Consider the following 15,969-nt stretch of genomic DNA (forward strand, 5'->3'; position numbering starts at 1 on the left):
ACCAAGCACTTCATATAATACCGTCTCGTGCACTTTCTTGGCAAATGCCAGTTGAAGTACTACAGTTTAATTCACGAAAACGTGGTTCACAGACACCGTCGGCACAGTTCGCATCGCTTACAGCCAGTGAATATGTCGAGGCTTGAGTACCAGCAATGAAGCGAAAGTAATGCCATTAAATGACTTTCAAACCTGAACCAGGCCTGAGCGCCTCCAAGGCGGATGAAGTATCTCGGCGTTTCCGAACAGCGAGCGACTTCGGAATGCGCTGGAGGGAATCCTCTATTGTCTGATGTACTGAGGCCCGCTTTAATCCCTCGCTATGAGCCGGCGTTTATCCAAAGAGAGAGAGAGAGAAACGACGATTTACGTCGTATGAACGTTATACAGTGTCGTATTTCGGCAACGATTGCGACGGGGCCTATTGATGACAACAATACCACGTTCATATCGCCGCTCACAGGTTTTTCAAAGAACGAACGATAGCGTCATCAATTATGTGACGTTCCCATGACGCTCATACCCACGTGAGCCTGGTGGTAACAAACATCGATTCTTGACCACACACTGGGAGAAACCTACAATGAAGCAATTTTCGGAGATATTGCGACAGACGCGGTTATATTGTGATCCTCGGTTCCTTAGGCAAAAAGTTAGTGAAATTGAATTGAGACTGCGCTCAGTATCCTCGCATTTTAGAACGAGGAGATTATGAGCACGGAAAGGCCCGTCAATTCTCTCATTCTGAGCTTACACTGGAACCACCAAGTTTGAGAAAGGGTGACGGGCGAATGGCAGTATAGTCAAGCGAGTGGTTTAGTGTTCCTGCTTTAAAGGCTCGATTATATGGATAAGCCATTATTTTCCATCAATGGTGGGGGGAAAATGAGGCCAAAGGCTTCAGCGGCACCTTGACTGGTCCTCGGCCTCTATGCACAAAACAATGCACCGTTCGTGGAATAACAGTGAAAACTGCCATCTGCTATGTTCACCAATTACCGGTACTCACTCATGGGGGCAGAAACTTGGATGATAACGAAAAGGATTCAGCTTAAATGGAGGAGAACGCAACGAGCTATGGAAAGGAAAATGATACATGCAACCTTACGAGACAGAAAGAGTTCAGAGTGGGTCAGGGAATAAACGCGGATTGATGACGTCCTAGTAGAAATCAAGAAAAAGAAATGGGCTTGGGCAGGGCATGTATGCGAAGGCAAGATAACCGATGGTCCTTAAGGGTAACGGACTGGATTCCAAGAGAAGGCCAGCGTAGCAGGGGCGGCAGAAAGTTACGTGGGCGGATGGAAGTAAGAAGTTTGAGGGGATACAATGACTGCAGTTGGTGAAGGACAGGGTTAATTGAAGAGATATGGGAGAGGCCTTTATCCTGCAGTAGGCATAGTCAGGCTGATGATGACGATGTCCACCAGCAACTAAATCTACGTCACGAACATGCAATGCCGGCATCCTCTAATTAAAGCGTAAAAACCTGGCAACGGCCAGGCCTCTGAATTCTGTGACATTCACCGTGCCGCTGGGCCTCAAGCTACGAAACTAGTGTGAAGAGTCCCAAATGACAAGGTTCAAGAACTGCCAACAATTTCGCTATCCCGGGACAGCTAAGGTGTCACACCCTAGTGAGATAGCGCCCCTTCTAAGGCAGGCCTGAATGGCATAACCCCATATGGCATGACCATTTTCGAGGGCGCCCAGTATACGACACCAAGTTTACCAAGGCAATGATCCATGGTGTCTTTCGGGAGCATACAGGCGCTGGGTTTTTTTTTTAGTTACGACATATTACGACACAAACGACGTTCACAACCGCAGAACTTCCACGTTCAGCTCTCGCAGTGTGAACCGATCTAGCTTAGAATGAGAGCTATTTAGTCAATAAACTAAACTTTGGTTGAAATTTCTGAACGTCACCTGTGCTCAGTTATCGAACTCAAGCGTACTGCAACGCCGCCTTTGATATGCGGAATAAACTTGACCGATTGCATATTTCGGTTTTGAACAGTGCACATTAGTTTGGTTTAGTGCGAAAGAAGACGCTACAGTTTGTAGATATGAAAATTTTTGAAGAACCACATGCCTGGCAGTGAAGTACAGGGGTCGTTAGTGCTAGGTAGGTGGCTGGTAAACAGCTGTAACCTTATTTCACAAGCTTTCTGCAGCTGCTTCGACCTTTGTGTTGTTTCTTTACATCCAGGCGTGTCGCACGCTAGCTAGAGCCACCGGCGCTGCTCGTTGAAAGGAGATAGTTGACCATTGATTCAAGGTTAGCCTCTCTAGTTATTCTAAAAAAAATTCAGGGGGGCACTTTGTTGACCTAAAGTGCGGTAAGGCGAAAGCCTAAAGCGCAGAGTTGCTGCTTGTGTCACTGAGGTGTGGTTAAGATGTTAAGCGTCGCCTCGAAGAGTGGAACGCGACAGCGTCTTGCAACGGTGCCAGGGAGTCCACAGAACGCCATCGCCCATTCAGCTCTACGTCTTGCTTGACGGCAAATTGGTTTTTGAGGAAAGGAAACGTATCTCTCTCGCATATCTCGGCGGACACCTGAACCTCGCCGTAAGGGAAGGGAGGAAGATGGGAGTGAACAAAGACGCCCTATTAGCTAGACGCGCTTTCGTTCATTCCAAATCAAAGAGCTGGCATGGCGGAGTGGCTAGCGTGCTCGTCTCGCACTCCGGAGACCCTGGTTCGATTCTCCAACTCGACCAATTTCCTATTCGGTTTCATTCATTTATGTGGTCTGACTATAAAGGTTAATTAGGCTAATTGGTATTTACCGTTGTTGTAATGCCATCCATCATGTCCTGTCACTAACCTCTCAAGTGATGGAAGAATGTCTATGAAACATCTAGAAACGTCTAACTGTTAATGATAGTTAATGATAGTTAAGTATGACTTGCACATTTCGTGATACTAGTTAATGTATGGTTAGTGATAGTTAAGGTGGCCTTAACTAGTACACTGATTAATTAGTGTTAGTTAAGGTGCAGGCACAGTACCATACGCCACTTCTTAACTACTACTAGTTACCAATTAGTCATTTAGACATTATGTACAAAGATATAATCATGAAATCCCTTTATATCATGTTCCGATGTCTTTCGATTGCACCCGATTAGGTACCGATTGGCTGTTGATTGGCATATGCCCATATAAGGCGTGCATCCAAAACGCGGACACATTTGCCAACACGTCTTGGTCACGACGGTATAAGGCATTAAAGGCTTTCGCCATAATATGGAGGTTGCCTACACTGTCGAGTCATTTCGTAGCAGTCAAGAAAAGTCAAGAAGCCTGCTCAAAAGTTATCGGAGGTTTCATCTGCAAGTACCCAATGCTGGAATTATCAAATTACTTTTCTGTTTCCATATGTTCTTCGTTAAGCGCTTTCGATAGCCTCTTTTCTACTGCTTCTTCGCCACAAATGAGGTCGATTTGTCTGAAATTTTGTTTTCAAATTTTACCAGGTACGAAGCTACGGCTCGAATTCGGGGCGTCGCAGGAAACAAGTTTCTGAAGGATACAGCTTGGCGCTGCCAATAACACTATGTAATTAACTTGCAACTGGCAAACAGGCGGATTTCACACCTGTTTTTAAGCCAAGATGGAAACTATTTTATAAATTTATAATTCAAACAAAGAACAAACTAAAACCCAAATAATTTGCTGAGTCGGTGAGTGTTGTAGCCCCCGCACCGCATAGCTTCAAAGTAGGCGCTATTATAATTCCTTCATCCTAACAATGCTGGCCACAACTGGTTACCGCTTTCGAGCAGCGCTGATCAGTTCAATACATCACCAACAGGTGGCGCTACCATACGCGCGCGTCCAAACACCGAGCCAATAAACGTGCCGAATTTCGAAACAAACGTAGGGCCTGCCTGCGTACGATTCAAAAAGAGCTTCGTTGCAGCACGGCACATGGTGGCACGTGACGTCAGCAGGCAGATGCGGAACAGGCGGCGGCGCGCGGCGGAGGTGTGACAAGAGCGTTCCGCCCCGTCTGCTCCTTCTGACAGGCGGCGGCAGACGACAGTTATGAGCGCGCGTAACGGGCGAAAGCGGTTGTCGGTGTGAAGAAAGCAATCAAGGAACCACAAATGCCAGGCCGGCCGATGACGCACGCGCTTGGTGAAGTGTGGCGACACGCTTCTCTGCTTGGACGAGGGTCTTCTTCAGCGCGCCTTCTTTCTCTGAGGTTTACGTTGTCTTGTTTGTTTTTCGGAGACGAAACTTGTCCCGCTTTGACGAGCCCCGACAAAACGGTAGCGCCGCGAGCTGTGCGAGAGCACGGCGGAGTCGCTTCGCAGTTATAGAAAGACAGACACGGGTGTCCGTGCGCCTGCTGAAGTTAGAGAAATGGTATTTTGTGAAGAGGTCAGCGCAAAAAACGGACAAGGCACAGAAGAAAGGACGCATAAGACATTCACGAGCACTTATGTCTTACGTGTGCTTTCTTCTGTCCTTTGTCCGATTTTTGCGCTGACTTCTTCACAAAATGCACCATCAACTAGCCCGGCAGCTTTCTCTAGAGAAATGGTACCTCCATGGTTAGTAGAAACAGCGACGTACGTTGAGTTTCTATTGACACTCGAAGACAGGCATCTTTTGTGAAACTGCATATTCTACTGCTAGGCAAAAAGTCGAGACTCGGCGGATGTCTCTGACGTCTCTTTCTGCCCTCGCTTACTTTAAGGTGGAAAATACCGCCGCCTTTAGAGCAAGAACCACTGGCCCAACCTTGCGCTCGCAAAAGACGGTAAAAATCAGCTTTCTAGAATTAGTACTGAAAACGGCTCCTGCTGTTAAGGTTATTAAAGTAAAACGCAAAACATAATGCACGAAATAAAGCAAACTGAAAATAACCAAATATGGTGATTCTGAGACGTATACATAAGATGGTCTACATGAAAATTTTGCGAGTTGAACACATCGAAATTGTAAACATTTCGGCGGTCTTTCACAGCGGGGCACACCGGTGGCTAGTCGATGAAAATATAAAAGAAAAGAAAAACGGAAACGCACCGCCTTTCGGTAGAACTGAGCAATTACTACTCATTTGTTGCTTTTTTTTCAGGAAGAAGCTCGCTGTTCTACTTAGTGTTGGTTACAGTCATCATATTTTTGTCTCAAAAATTTGATGACATTTAAACGGATGGACACTGGCTGAAACGTCAAACATTTTTGTACTACTTGTCCTAATCTGACATCAAATGCGGTCGTTTCAAACCACACCGGTACAGCGATTTATTTCAAGAATTCATGTGGCCTGTCATCCTCTAGTTCCAAACACTGTCTTCGTCTAAACAGGCTTCGTTTGGGCTAGTGGGCCTTTATATTGCTCTTCTAGGCACTTTTTTTTCTCGCTAAATTGGTTTCTTCTGTGCTAGTAGCCCATTATTTTGTCCTTTTACACCGACTGTCATCGGCTAAATAGGTTCTTTCTGAGCTAGTGGCCTAGTGTCCTGCCCTGCCTGACACTGTCTTCGACTAAATAAGCTATTTCTTTGCTAGTCCCATTTATTTTGCCCTTGCACACACTGTCATCGGCTAAATAGGCTTCTTCTGTGCTCCCTGACACTGCCTTCGGCTAAATAGGCTTCTTATATTCTAGTGGCCCGTTGTCCTGACCTCCTTGACACTATCTTCGTCTAAATAGGTTTCTTCAGCGCTGGTGCAGTGACTGACAGCGACAAGTTTTTGACGAGGTGTGCTAAGAGACCGACATACGCCAGCAGCATCGGAAGTTTTTAAAGAATATAACTTACGACGCCCGTTACCCGTGTCCTTTCCGACATAGCCTTGAGGATGACAGGTTTCTTGCTTTTAATTTTCGGCAGTGCAGTGATTGATTCGGACTCGTGTCTGATGAGTCCTTCACAAGGAGACTTGTCAAAGAGGGCATTCCGACTTTTCTCTCACACGGTCCAGACATGCATTAAACGCCGAAGGCTGTCGATTCTTAGGTGCGTAATGGCGACGCTGTTAAATGGCAAGGTGGTCAGAGGCTGTGTCTGAACTGCTTTGCGTGGAGGTGAGGCGCCGGCTTTGCGAGGGCATATGCGACGGTTAATGGAGTATAGAAAAATGGTAGGAGGCAGCAAGAAATAAGAAAAAAAAAACACCTGCATCATTTGCCTTACTCCCAGATGGTTCACTTCCTGCTTTTATTATTTATTTTTAAAATCTAAACATGTGGCTGTGTTTCTCTGGCAGCTGTGCCTAATGTTCGCGCAGCCTTTTGAGAGCAGCGTTTCCAGATTAAGAGGGAAAAAAATTAATACCAGGACACAGCAGGAACCGTGCGAAGCTATAACTAGGCTTCCTGCAGTCGAAGGCAATGCATGCTTCATATGTCCACTACATCGGCAGAGCACTATGCTGATCGACATTCATTCTCCGACATGCACTGTGCGCTAGGCGATTAGCCGATGATTGGCAGGTGCCTCAAACTACTCCGGAGCCCTTCCCTGCGATATTCCCGGTGGATCACTGACGACAGGGAATGACTAAATACAGAACTTTTCTGTGTGACGCCCCCTGTTGGGCTGTCAACGAGACTTCGCGAAAGCAGGGCAGAAATCTTCTCGTGGCCGCTTATAATCATTTTACGCAAAGAAAGTAGCGCTTTAGTTCTTTCAGACACAAGCAAGCTCCTTGAGAGACGTAGATATACTGACGGAGACTGCAACTGAGACAGAACAAGTAGTAACCAACACATTTTGGATTGGAGTCGTTGGCTTAGAGGAAATGGAAATAATTTCGGAGACATATTTTTTGGCATGCGATTCGCTGCTATCAGAACTTATATGTCACACAACGGCGAACGTCTGGGAGATGAAACAGGGCGAATGTATGATCCGTTTGCACGAACAGTGAGAAGTCAATATAAAGTGACCTAAGAGTGTACCCGCTAAAGCAGGTAATGCTTAGTGTCGGTACTCAAAGAAAGCACGCTTCTGAACGCCAAGTGGGACCACAATGAACGAAGAACTTTTCCTGTAATAAGCATCTCAGTAACGCACTGTTTCGCGAATAGTGGTTGTGCGCGTGAAATTCGAGCGCACAGCTGCATTTGAAATCGGTAATTTCGATATGTGTTTCCTTAGCTCTCGCTTAAATTAACTGAGGTGGCTCAGTAACCACGCCGGTCTGGTAAAAATCCCGTGTTCCGATCCAACCAAAGTTTGTAAAAAAAGAAGGGCAGTGCACTTAAATTTCGCTGCATATTAAGTATCCTCCGGCGGCCAGAATTAACAAGCAGCACAGCACTGATAAGCCGAAGAACTCTGGTACACCAAAAATCATTAACTTCTCGTCATAGGCGATAATCTGTAAGTTTCACCAGTGGATTTATCATGCCGAATATGCACCAAGAATTCCAAGCATTACCTACTGACCACGAGCTGCATAAAAAATTAGCCAAAGGAAGTATAAAGCGCTGACTTCGAAAGTGTGAATTTGAAGTGGAAAAGGACACCTTTATTGGGTAACGTTTGCCGAAATGGTTAATGAGTCGAGTAAAATTAATCCGGTACACGCTCTTGCTCGTCGTCTTGAGAGTAATGCGTCCTTAATTCCATCCCGAGGGTACGAAGACATTTTAGCAGGAACAGAAGAAAACTGAACAAGGATGTGGAAAAAGAAAAGTGCCTGTTCTCACACTGCAAGCTAAATATAGCGAAATCTGCTGTTAAGATTTTCTAGCAAAGGGCCTTTGGACCGTGGATAAATAAAATAAGCTCTCTGTTCTAGGCCGTTGAGGTTAAAATTAGTTTTTCCATAGTAAAGTACGACTCCTTTGTTCCGCGCACAAGGCGCGAAGAAAAAAACAGCTCGCAAACCTGACAACTCCAGCTGCACGATACTAAGGCCTGGCGCAGAAGCGTCTCACCTTCCCTGCTTAGTCTCAGGAGCGAGCAAAGGCTGCCCTGACTTTAATGTCGCGCTCTGAAATGCCGCCATGCGTGTCGAAGGTATATGTAAAAGGCCACGAAGCATGACTTACGCGACGAAAGAAGTGAAGGCTTCAGCAACACTGGCGACAGTTCTGGTCGAACTCTATCCACAACGATGGATGGCCGATACAGACAGCAGAGTTACACAGCAGCTCCCGCAGAACGTGGACAACACACTAGAAACTGCGGTATCACAGCCACAGAACTATAAGCGCCGTAATCACGGGGCGCTTCTCCCGAAGTCGCCGGCACGCTTCTTTCGGGCGGTCTCCTCGCGAACAGCAGGCGTTGAACCGACGTTGCTGCCGGCGTCGTGCGGCTCTCAGACTCCGGCAGAGCGAAAAGAGCGCGAACAGAGCGAAACCACGCAGTCGCTGCGAGACCGGCGCGCGTGACCCCAGCGGAGGATATCGACTGTACGCGCGTCGCCCTGTGACTGAAACATGGAGGGCGAACCGAAGGAGCACGTGGACTCGTGCGTGACGTCACCTGCGACGTCGCGCGGAAGCTCCACCAATCGCGACCGCTCCCGGCCGCTGCCTCTCGCTCTCCGCGCTCTACAAACATGATGGAATTCTCGCGCTAACGCCGAACGCGCGCAGTGCGTCGCTAGCGGCGCTCGGCGAACGAGCGCCAGCGGGTGCTGCGCTCTTGGCGGTTCGGTGGGTTCCTCCTGTTAGCGCGTGTAGGCAGCTTTATGAAAAGCTGCATGCGCACAGTCCACTATCTTTGCGAGAACAATGAGGGTGAGGATGGGTACTGGGAGGCAGGTGTATGGATTATCACGAATGTTCTCCGCTATAAGCCACGTCAGGATTCCGCGCAGTCTGGACAGATGCATGCGCCTGAATTAAAAGAAAAAGTGAGATGGGGCTTAAATTAGTTAAACCGAGTAGACGTGCGAAAGAATGTGTTTAGACTGGTTGGCTCGCAGTTTTTTCTTTGCTGGGTCGTCGGCACGTCTGGCGACCATATTAGTTTGATAGTTTTATTAGTTGGTGATTGGATTAGGGTTTGTTTTGGAGGTTTAACGTCCCAAAGCGACGCAGGCTATGAGGGACGCCGTAGTGAAGGGTTCCGGAAATTTCGACGACCTGGGGTTCTTCAACGGGCACTGACATCGCACAGTATACGGGCCTCTATAATTTCGCCTCCATCGAAATTCGGCTGCCGCGGCCGGGATCGAAACCGCGTCTTTCCGGTCAGCAGCCGAGCGCCATAACCACTGATCCAGCGCGGCCAATGTATTAGTCAATGAAGACGATGATGTGCAATGCACATCGCGAGAGTGTGGATATTACTTGGATAGTAGTATTAGTTGAAGAAGACAACGATGAGCAATGCATAGCGCGCGAGTGTGTTCCAGTTTAACACGAGGCGCGTTGGGCTGCGGCGTTAGCATAGTGCTCTCGTGCAGTACAATAAAGAAAAAAAAAGTGTTCTCGTGCAGTTACCAGGGCACTTCTGTTCGGGCCGCCGCGGGTTCGAATCCCAGTTCCGACAATATTTATTCATGGTTTGGTCAAGGTCACCGTCAAGGTCAAGCTTCCCGCCAACTCGCTGAGTCGGTTAGACCTCGTGAAGTTGTGCTTCCGCACTAAAATAAAATGTAACCGTAGATTACGGCGGCTGGCAGAGGCCGTTATTATTCGTAGCAAATGATTGTGTTATTCAAGGAGGCGCAGAGAAATTGTGTTGGACTTTTGTGAGTGCAAAACAGCAGGCAGTCGCTAGATGAGCAAGCTGTTTTTCGGCGAAATTTATGAATTTTAATTCCAAATGAGGCTCAAGAAGTATTGCGTGAGCTCGGGATTGAAGAGGCTTTGTTGGCATGCAGTGAAGGGATTGTTAAGAGTGAAATATATGTACCGTTAAGCCCGACGTGCTTTTAAATCCCCTCAAGCTATGGTACTTATTTATTACTGCAGGAGTATGGTGTGCATATTGACGCGATCATTTTCTATGTAGCTAGTTATGATATGCACTCAGCGTGAAAGTAAGTAATGCTAGGAAGAGCCGCCAAACGAAAAAGAAGTGAACAAAAATTTATCGGCTCATTTTCCGAGATGTGACCAGTTAAGGATTGTTTTCCCACCTCTGACTACATAGGCGGTGCATGGAACGTGGGATAGCTAATGGATGAATTTTATAAACTACAGTGGACGAGAGCATGATGTGCCGAAACAAGCTCATTTGGCTTGTGTTTTGAAAGAAAGGAGGAGTTGCATTAGCTGAAGCCAGCTGCACATTCTTGCACTGTGACGCTGTGTTGACGCAGTTGAATTTGTTGAGAAATCGGTAACAGAAACAATAGGAGCGGCGTCACCCTCCATCGCCCGCTATGCCACAACACAAAATATTTTGACACTAACAAAGCAATGACGCAGCTGTAGCATTAAAGTGCGTCACTCGAAATAAGGCTGTAAAAAATGAAAGCGGAAAATTACGCGGTTTCCCAGAGTGCACCGCTATTTGCACGCACAAGGCTATCACTGCGCACGTCACAGCCGAGTACCTGCCGATATGCATCCCACTGGGCAGCAGCGGTATCACTCACTCACTCACTCACTCACTCACTCACTCACTCACTCACTCACTCACTCACTCACTCACTCACTCACTCACTCACTCACTCACTCACTCACTCACTCACTCACTCACTCACTCACTCACCGCTCACTCACTCACTCACTCACTCACTCACTCACTCACTCACTCACTCACTCACTCACTCACTCACTCACTCACTCACTCACTCACTCACTAACTAACTCACTCAATCAATCAATCAATCAATCAATCAATCGATCAATCAATCAAGCAATCACAATTATTTATCATCCACCAATGAAGCGCCTTTCCCCGTTCCAACATGCTTACGTGCCACTTAGTGTCAGAAGTGGGCGGCTGTTCAGGGTTTGCGTTCGCATCGTCAGTCTAAGGGGAACTAGTCTAACTCTTAAGTTCCTAGGTCACAGAAGGAACGGAGCTGAGAAAACGTTGAAAACATGACATCGTCTACGACTATGTTTCACAGTTGGACCGTCTTCTCCACTGTGGAAAAAAAAATTGCAGTGGCTTAGCTTGCTGTGCCAGGATATACGCAGCGAAAACGAGCGCAATGACGAGGCGCGCGGTGTGACGTCACGCCAGATGTTGCTAGGCAACGGCTCAAGGTCGGTCTCTGTGCCTCTTCGGAGCACGGCCACAGTGAAATCGCAAGTTCGTGGCCAAAGTGGGTTTCGCTACAAAATACAATTCCAAAGGTGGCGATGATCTTAGCTAACTCTGCAGGCGCCGTTAGCGCAAGAGTGTATGTCTGGTATGAGAATGACACCGGTGCGAACTGCCGCATTGTGCCCAATTTATGTGCTATCCCTAGACTCCTTCCTGGGCACCGCTGCGCCGCACACGTTTTTTTTCGTGTGCGAAGAGAGTACGTAAAAAAAGCATAGCGCTAGTTTGTCGCAAGCCTCAGTGCACGAAATCCGAATTTTTTTTTGAGCTCCCAATGACAGTAAGCGGCTGCGTTGCCCAACGTCTTGCATCTATAAGCCGCATGAATTCATTTGAAGCTGTAGGCTGTAGCGATCTAACGAGCCCATTTAAAGATGTTCTTCAAGGACTGGCAGAACTCAAGACTGTCGCCTACCCCATAAAACACACTTCAAGTGCTCGTGAAACCGTCAAACATGAGTAGCTGCTTGCCTTCAAGGCAGCGTGAAAGTCGAGCTGAAAAAAAAAAAATAATTAAGAGAGGAAAGTGGAGGGGTCATCGCAAAAGTGAACTTGGTCAAGACACGTGGTGGTAGTGATTAAAAACGGCAAAGTGGCCAAGTAGGCTCGTCAGTCTTGAACAAAGCTATTCTCAGGGAGTACTGCTACACGACAACCTTAGAAGATGTAGTAAGAAGTCGTTCTTGAGAGAGGTACTTTTCCATCCTGAACGCACCATGGGAGTCCTCACAGAAGAAATCAGGCCAACTAAGCTCACAAATATTAACTGTGAGCAGTCCGTATGGCTCATACAGGTTTGTGCGCATGCCGTCCTGCAAAGTGTTGGCTTGATACATTTTTCAACGAATAATTCACGGAGCATTAGAGGGCCTGGCGGGAGTGGCCTATGTTATGGGCGATAGTTTACTGTAGAGAAAGACTCGCAAAGTACGTGCATATCCATTGGTCTGACTGGTGCGCTGCAGAAAAAGTAATACTGCTTGCAGCCATGAGCACGCTAAATGCGGTTGGGACTGTGTGGGGGCCGTGCTGTAGCGAAACGGACAGCGCGATTGATTACTCTCCTGCTTGCTAAACAGCACCACAGCTCTACGTCCCAATCGGAAAAGGTACTTTGGCAACCATCCATGACTGCCGAAAATTTCCAGAGTGCATATCTTGAGAACCAAAGGTAGAGGTGGGCTTCAATAACAGACAACTGGAAATAAAATTCAAGACGCTTCCATGTGGACACATATTACCGTATTACTCGCATATAGGTCGACCACGAATATAGGTCGACCCCTATACATTGGGCTCGCCGAGAAATAAAGAAAATATTCGAATATAAGTCAGCCCATATCTTTTGAAAAACATACGCATAAGACGTAGGACAAGCGCCCACTTCATCTCACTTTAATCTCTGAAGAGCGAGCAAATATACAGAAACCTAGGCATGCGCAGAAACAAACCTGATGTGCAATCAACAGAACCGTTCGAGATATGAAATCTCAGCTTTAAAAAGGTTCACAGATGTATCACTGTCACAACTTTTTCCACTTTTTCTTATCTGGTACGCTTCCAAAACCTCCCGTGCTTTACTATGACCGCTCCTGCCCAGAACGCCAAAATATACTGCTTCCTAAGCTGTCCACCACGATGAGACCACAGAAATGAGCGAAAGAGCAATGCGGGTACACACAGCAATTCACTGTGTGCACCCGCATGATGATGATGAAGACCTGCGTCACGAATATAGGTCGAGGTTCTTCGGTCACGAATATAGGTCGATACCTAATTATGGGCAACATTTCTGAAAAAAAAAGGTCAACTTATATGCGAGTTAATACGGTAAGCCTAAATGCACCCCTTGAAAACCTCCCCTCCAGAGTTAAGCAGAAGCCAGAAAGTGGCCCCATTTGCTGACGCCCTCTAGCGTTCTTAAAGTAAGTCAGAACTGCGAGACGAGACGGAGCCATTTGAAGAAAATGTTGTTTCTTTGCACCTGGTCGCCGATGAGCAACTACGAAGCATCCGTGAAGAAACCAGAAGGATCCGCTCTAGTGGTAGCTTCTTCGGCATTCGAGCACAGAGTCGCCTAGGCCGAAACTGGAAGTACTAGATGCGCTGCGATCCTTTTGGGCATACCGCGCTGCATCAACGTGCTGCATGCTGTGAGTAGCCTGCTGCTTCGGAGCAGCAAGCTGTTCACCTCATTAGCCAAGCACCCATTAGTACTCCACATGGTCCACGCGGCCACGGCAATCAAAAGAACATGAAGGCAAGACCTAGTCCGGTAACGTTTTGGCTGAACATGAACTTTGTCATTCGAACAGTTGCAAAATCTTGCTCCGTGGACCAAGAACACGAGAGCTGAAATCCAAAGCTTCCTGCTATAAGTGATCCGAGTTTGCTTTGGCAAGCTGTTGGCATGGACTTGTTCCAACACGGAGGCGATGAGGACCTGCTTATTTTAGATTTCTGCTGCTTCCTCTTGGCGATGGGGAAACTCTATCAATCAGCACAGGCGGTTATCCAGCATGCGTGCAAGTTTCTGCGATTTCTCAAACCCTGCCAAAAGCTTCAGTGATTATGGCCATCTGTCGACCTCTCCACCTTTCCCTCATTAAAATTCATTTCTCTCTATGGCCATCTGTTACGCAGTGTATGATTGAAATTCTTCAGTTTTTAAATAGAGATCCGCTATGCCCAGTTGGTGGATTCAAGGGTAGCTCTTGGAGCGGGCGTTTGTGGGCGGCGGTCCCGTTTGGACCATGTATTTGCTGGATTTGTTAAGCACTAGCACAGAATCTTGACCGGAGTTAAAAGGAGACGCCATTCGGCGTCGTATAGGAAAATCCTTATTGGCCGTCGACCAACGAAGAAATCCGATTGACTTGCCGCACGTAACGTCTCCAGACAGGAAATGACGTCACTAGACCAGGTTAGTTTGTATCACCAGACCGACAGTGACGTCATCAATCCACCTTGGTCTGTGTGAAGGCTCCACTTTCCAACCGTGGCATGTGGCAGATGGTGAATGGGAAGAGCTCGGGAAGAGCAACCTAGGTGTCGCACTCACTACCAGTCACTTCCAGAAAAGGTATTAACAGCTTCGAATCCTAACGACTTGCCAAAACATAATATAATAAGCTGTCCCTGTTTTTTGTTTTTCACCGGAAAAATGGGGATCATCATTGCTTATGTGTGCAAAATTTCTCACCCGGGATATGCCACGTCTAGTACACGCAATCCCCATGGGAACGGCGTATGTCAGAGTGCACCGTCCAAGATGCAAACAAGTTGCCCACCGAATGCTCGTCTGATACATTTTAATGTCGCAACGCTCTATCAGAATGGAGCACTTCAGTAAGAGGCGGCCGTCAGCAGTTTCCAGCCGAAAGGCTGTTGGGCCGCCGCACCGGGACGAGGCTCCCAGTTCCCCGATTGTAATGTCTAGCCAATCACGATGGCCACAGAGACCGTTCGCAGCCATGCAGAAGAAGCTAGGAGCAGACAGCGGGACAAGTCTGGCCTGGTGCTGAAACTATCAGGGGTGAAATCTTTGGAAAATGGGTTTTGGACTCCAATTGTGTAGATCAGAACACCTCTAGCTAACGCGGTCGTTGTGCAAAGTTATCCTTGCGCCATTGAAAATTTGTCATCATCAAGGAATCTTCCGGAACTTCATAGTGGTTCTACCGTGTCAGTCTACGATATCAGCACAGAATCTGGCCTGCGGCAGTGGTTGTGGGCTTTGCAGATGCGCCACGTTCCTGCACAGTTGATACTGGCAGCCGACCACGCTAATGCTCTATAAGAGCATCAAGACCTGCACATGCCGTACAAGTCCTTTCCGGAACAGAACTACCTCGGTTCAACAGTTAGCCCGGAAGACCCCCTTCGCAGAAGACAGCGTAACAGTTTAGGCACTAGCAGTATTCGTTCGAGGAAAGTCGAACTTAAGCGCAGTTTATTTGTGTATCTTCTATTTCGGCGAAACCAAGATGTCTCAGTGTGCAGTCATCACCAGCACGTGAGCTGGAAGACACCAGACGCCACAGCCCAGCAACTGCCTCGATAAATACAACTGCGCTGCAGAAGAAAGCGTCTTCACTCGTCCCAAAATGCTTATCGGCTTCATAAGTAACGGCTTAATTTAGACATGAGTTAGAGTTCAACGAGGAAGAATTCGACCACGTAGAGGTGTGAGTAGGACGCTATACAGCCGTAGAGATCCATATGTATCAGCAGCGCGAACACCACACAGGAAGAAGAAGGAGAAGAAGGTAAAGAGCGCTGAAGAAGGTAAAGAAGCCTCCAGGGCGCTCGTCTGACGAGCGCCCTGGAGTTGGAGCGTCCTGGATTTTAGCTTCAAGAATGCCGCATAGTTTTAATGGAACAAAATGCGGAATGAGCCAGTCTGCCGATTTGAAGACTGGCCCTCGAACAGTTACACATTTAAAGGCAATGATAATAAATTAACGCGTTTCTGAGAAAAATGGAAATCGGTGTGAGGCGGGCGAATACGGGGAAGTAATTAATCCCATATTGCATTGTTTGCCAATTCGACAGCGGCGAAGCGATCTTTTCTGGCGACGGAGTCGTGTATTATGCGCGTTGATGCAAAACATGTTCACACACTACCCAGCTCTCTCGGTGACGACTACAGCGTTGCCGGCGACAAAGCGCGACTGCGAGTGCATATTGATAAGTTATAAGCATTGTGATGAAAATGGCAAATGAACACAGTGTGTTTTAAATACGCGAGTGAGTGCCT

Source organism: Amblyomma mixtum, chromosome 8 (assembly GCF_055824585.1).
Source record: "Amblyomma mixtum isolate Tamu chromosome 8, ASM5582458v1, whole genome shotgun sequence".
NCBI classification, from domain to species: domain Eukaryota; kingdom Metazoa; phylum Arthropoda; class Arachnida; order Ixodida; family Ixodidae; genus Amblyomma; species Amblyomma mixtum.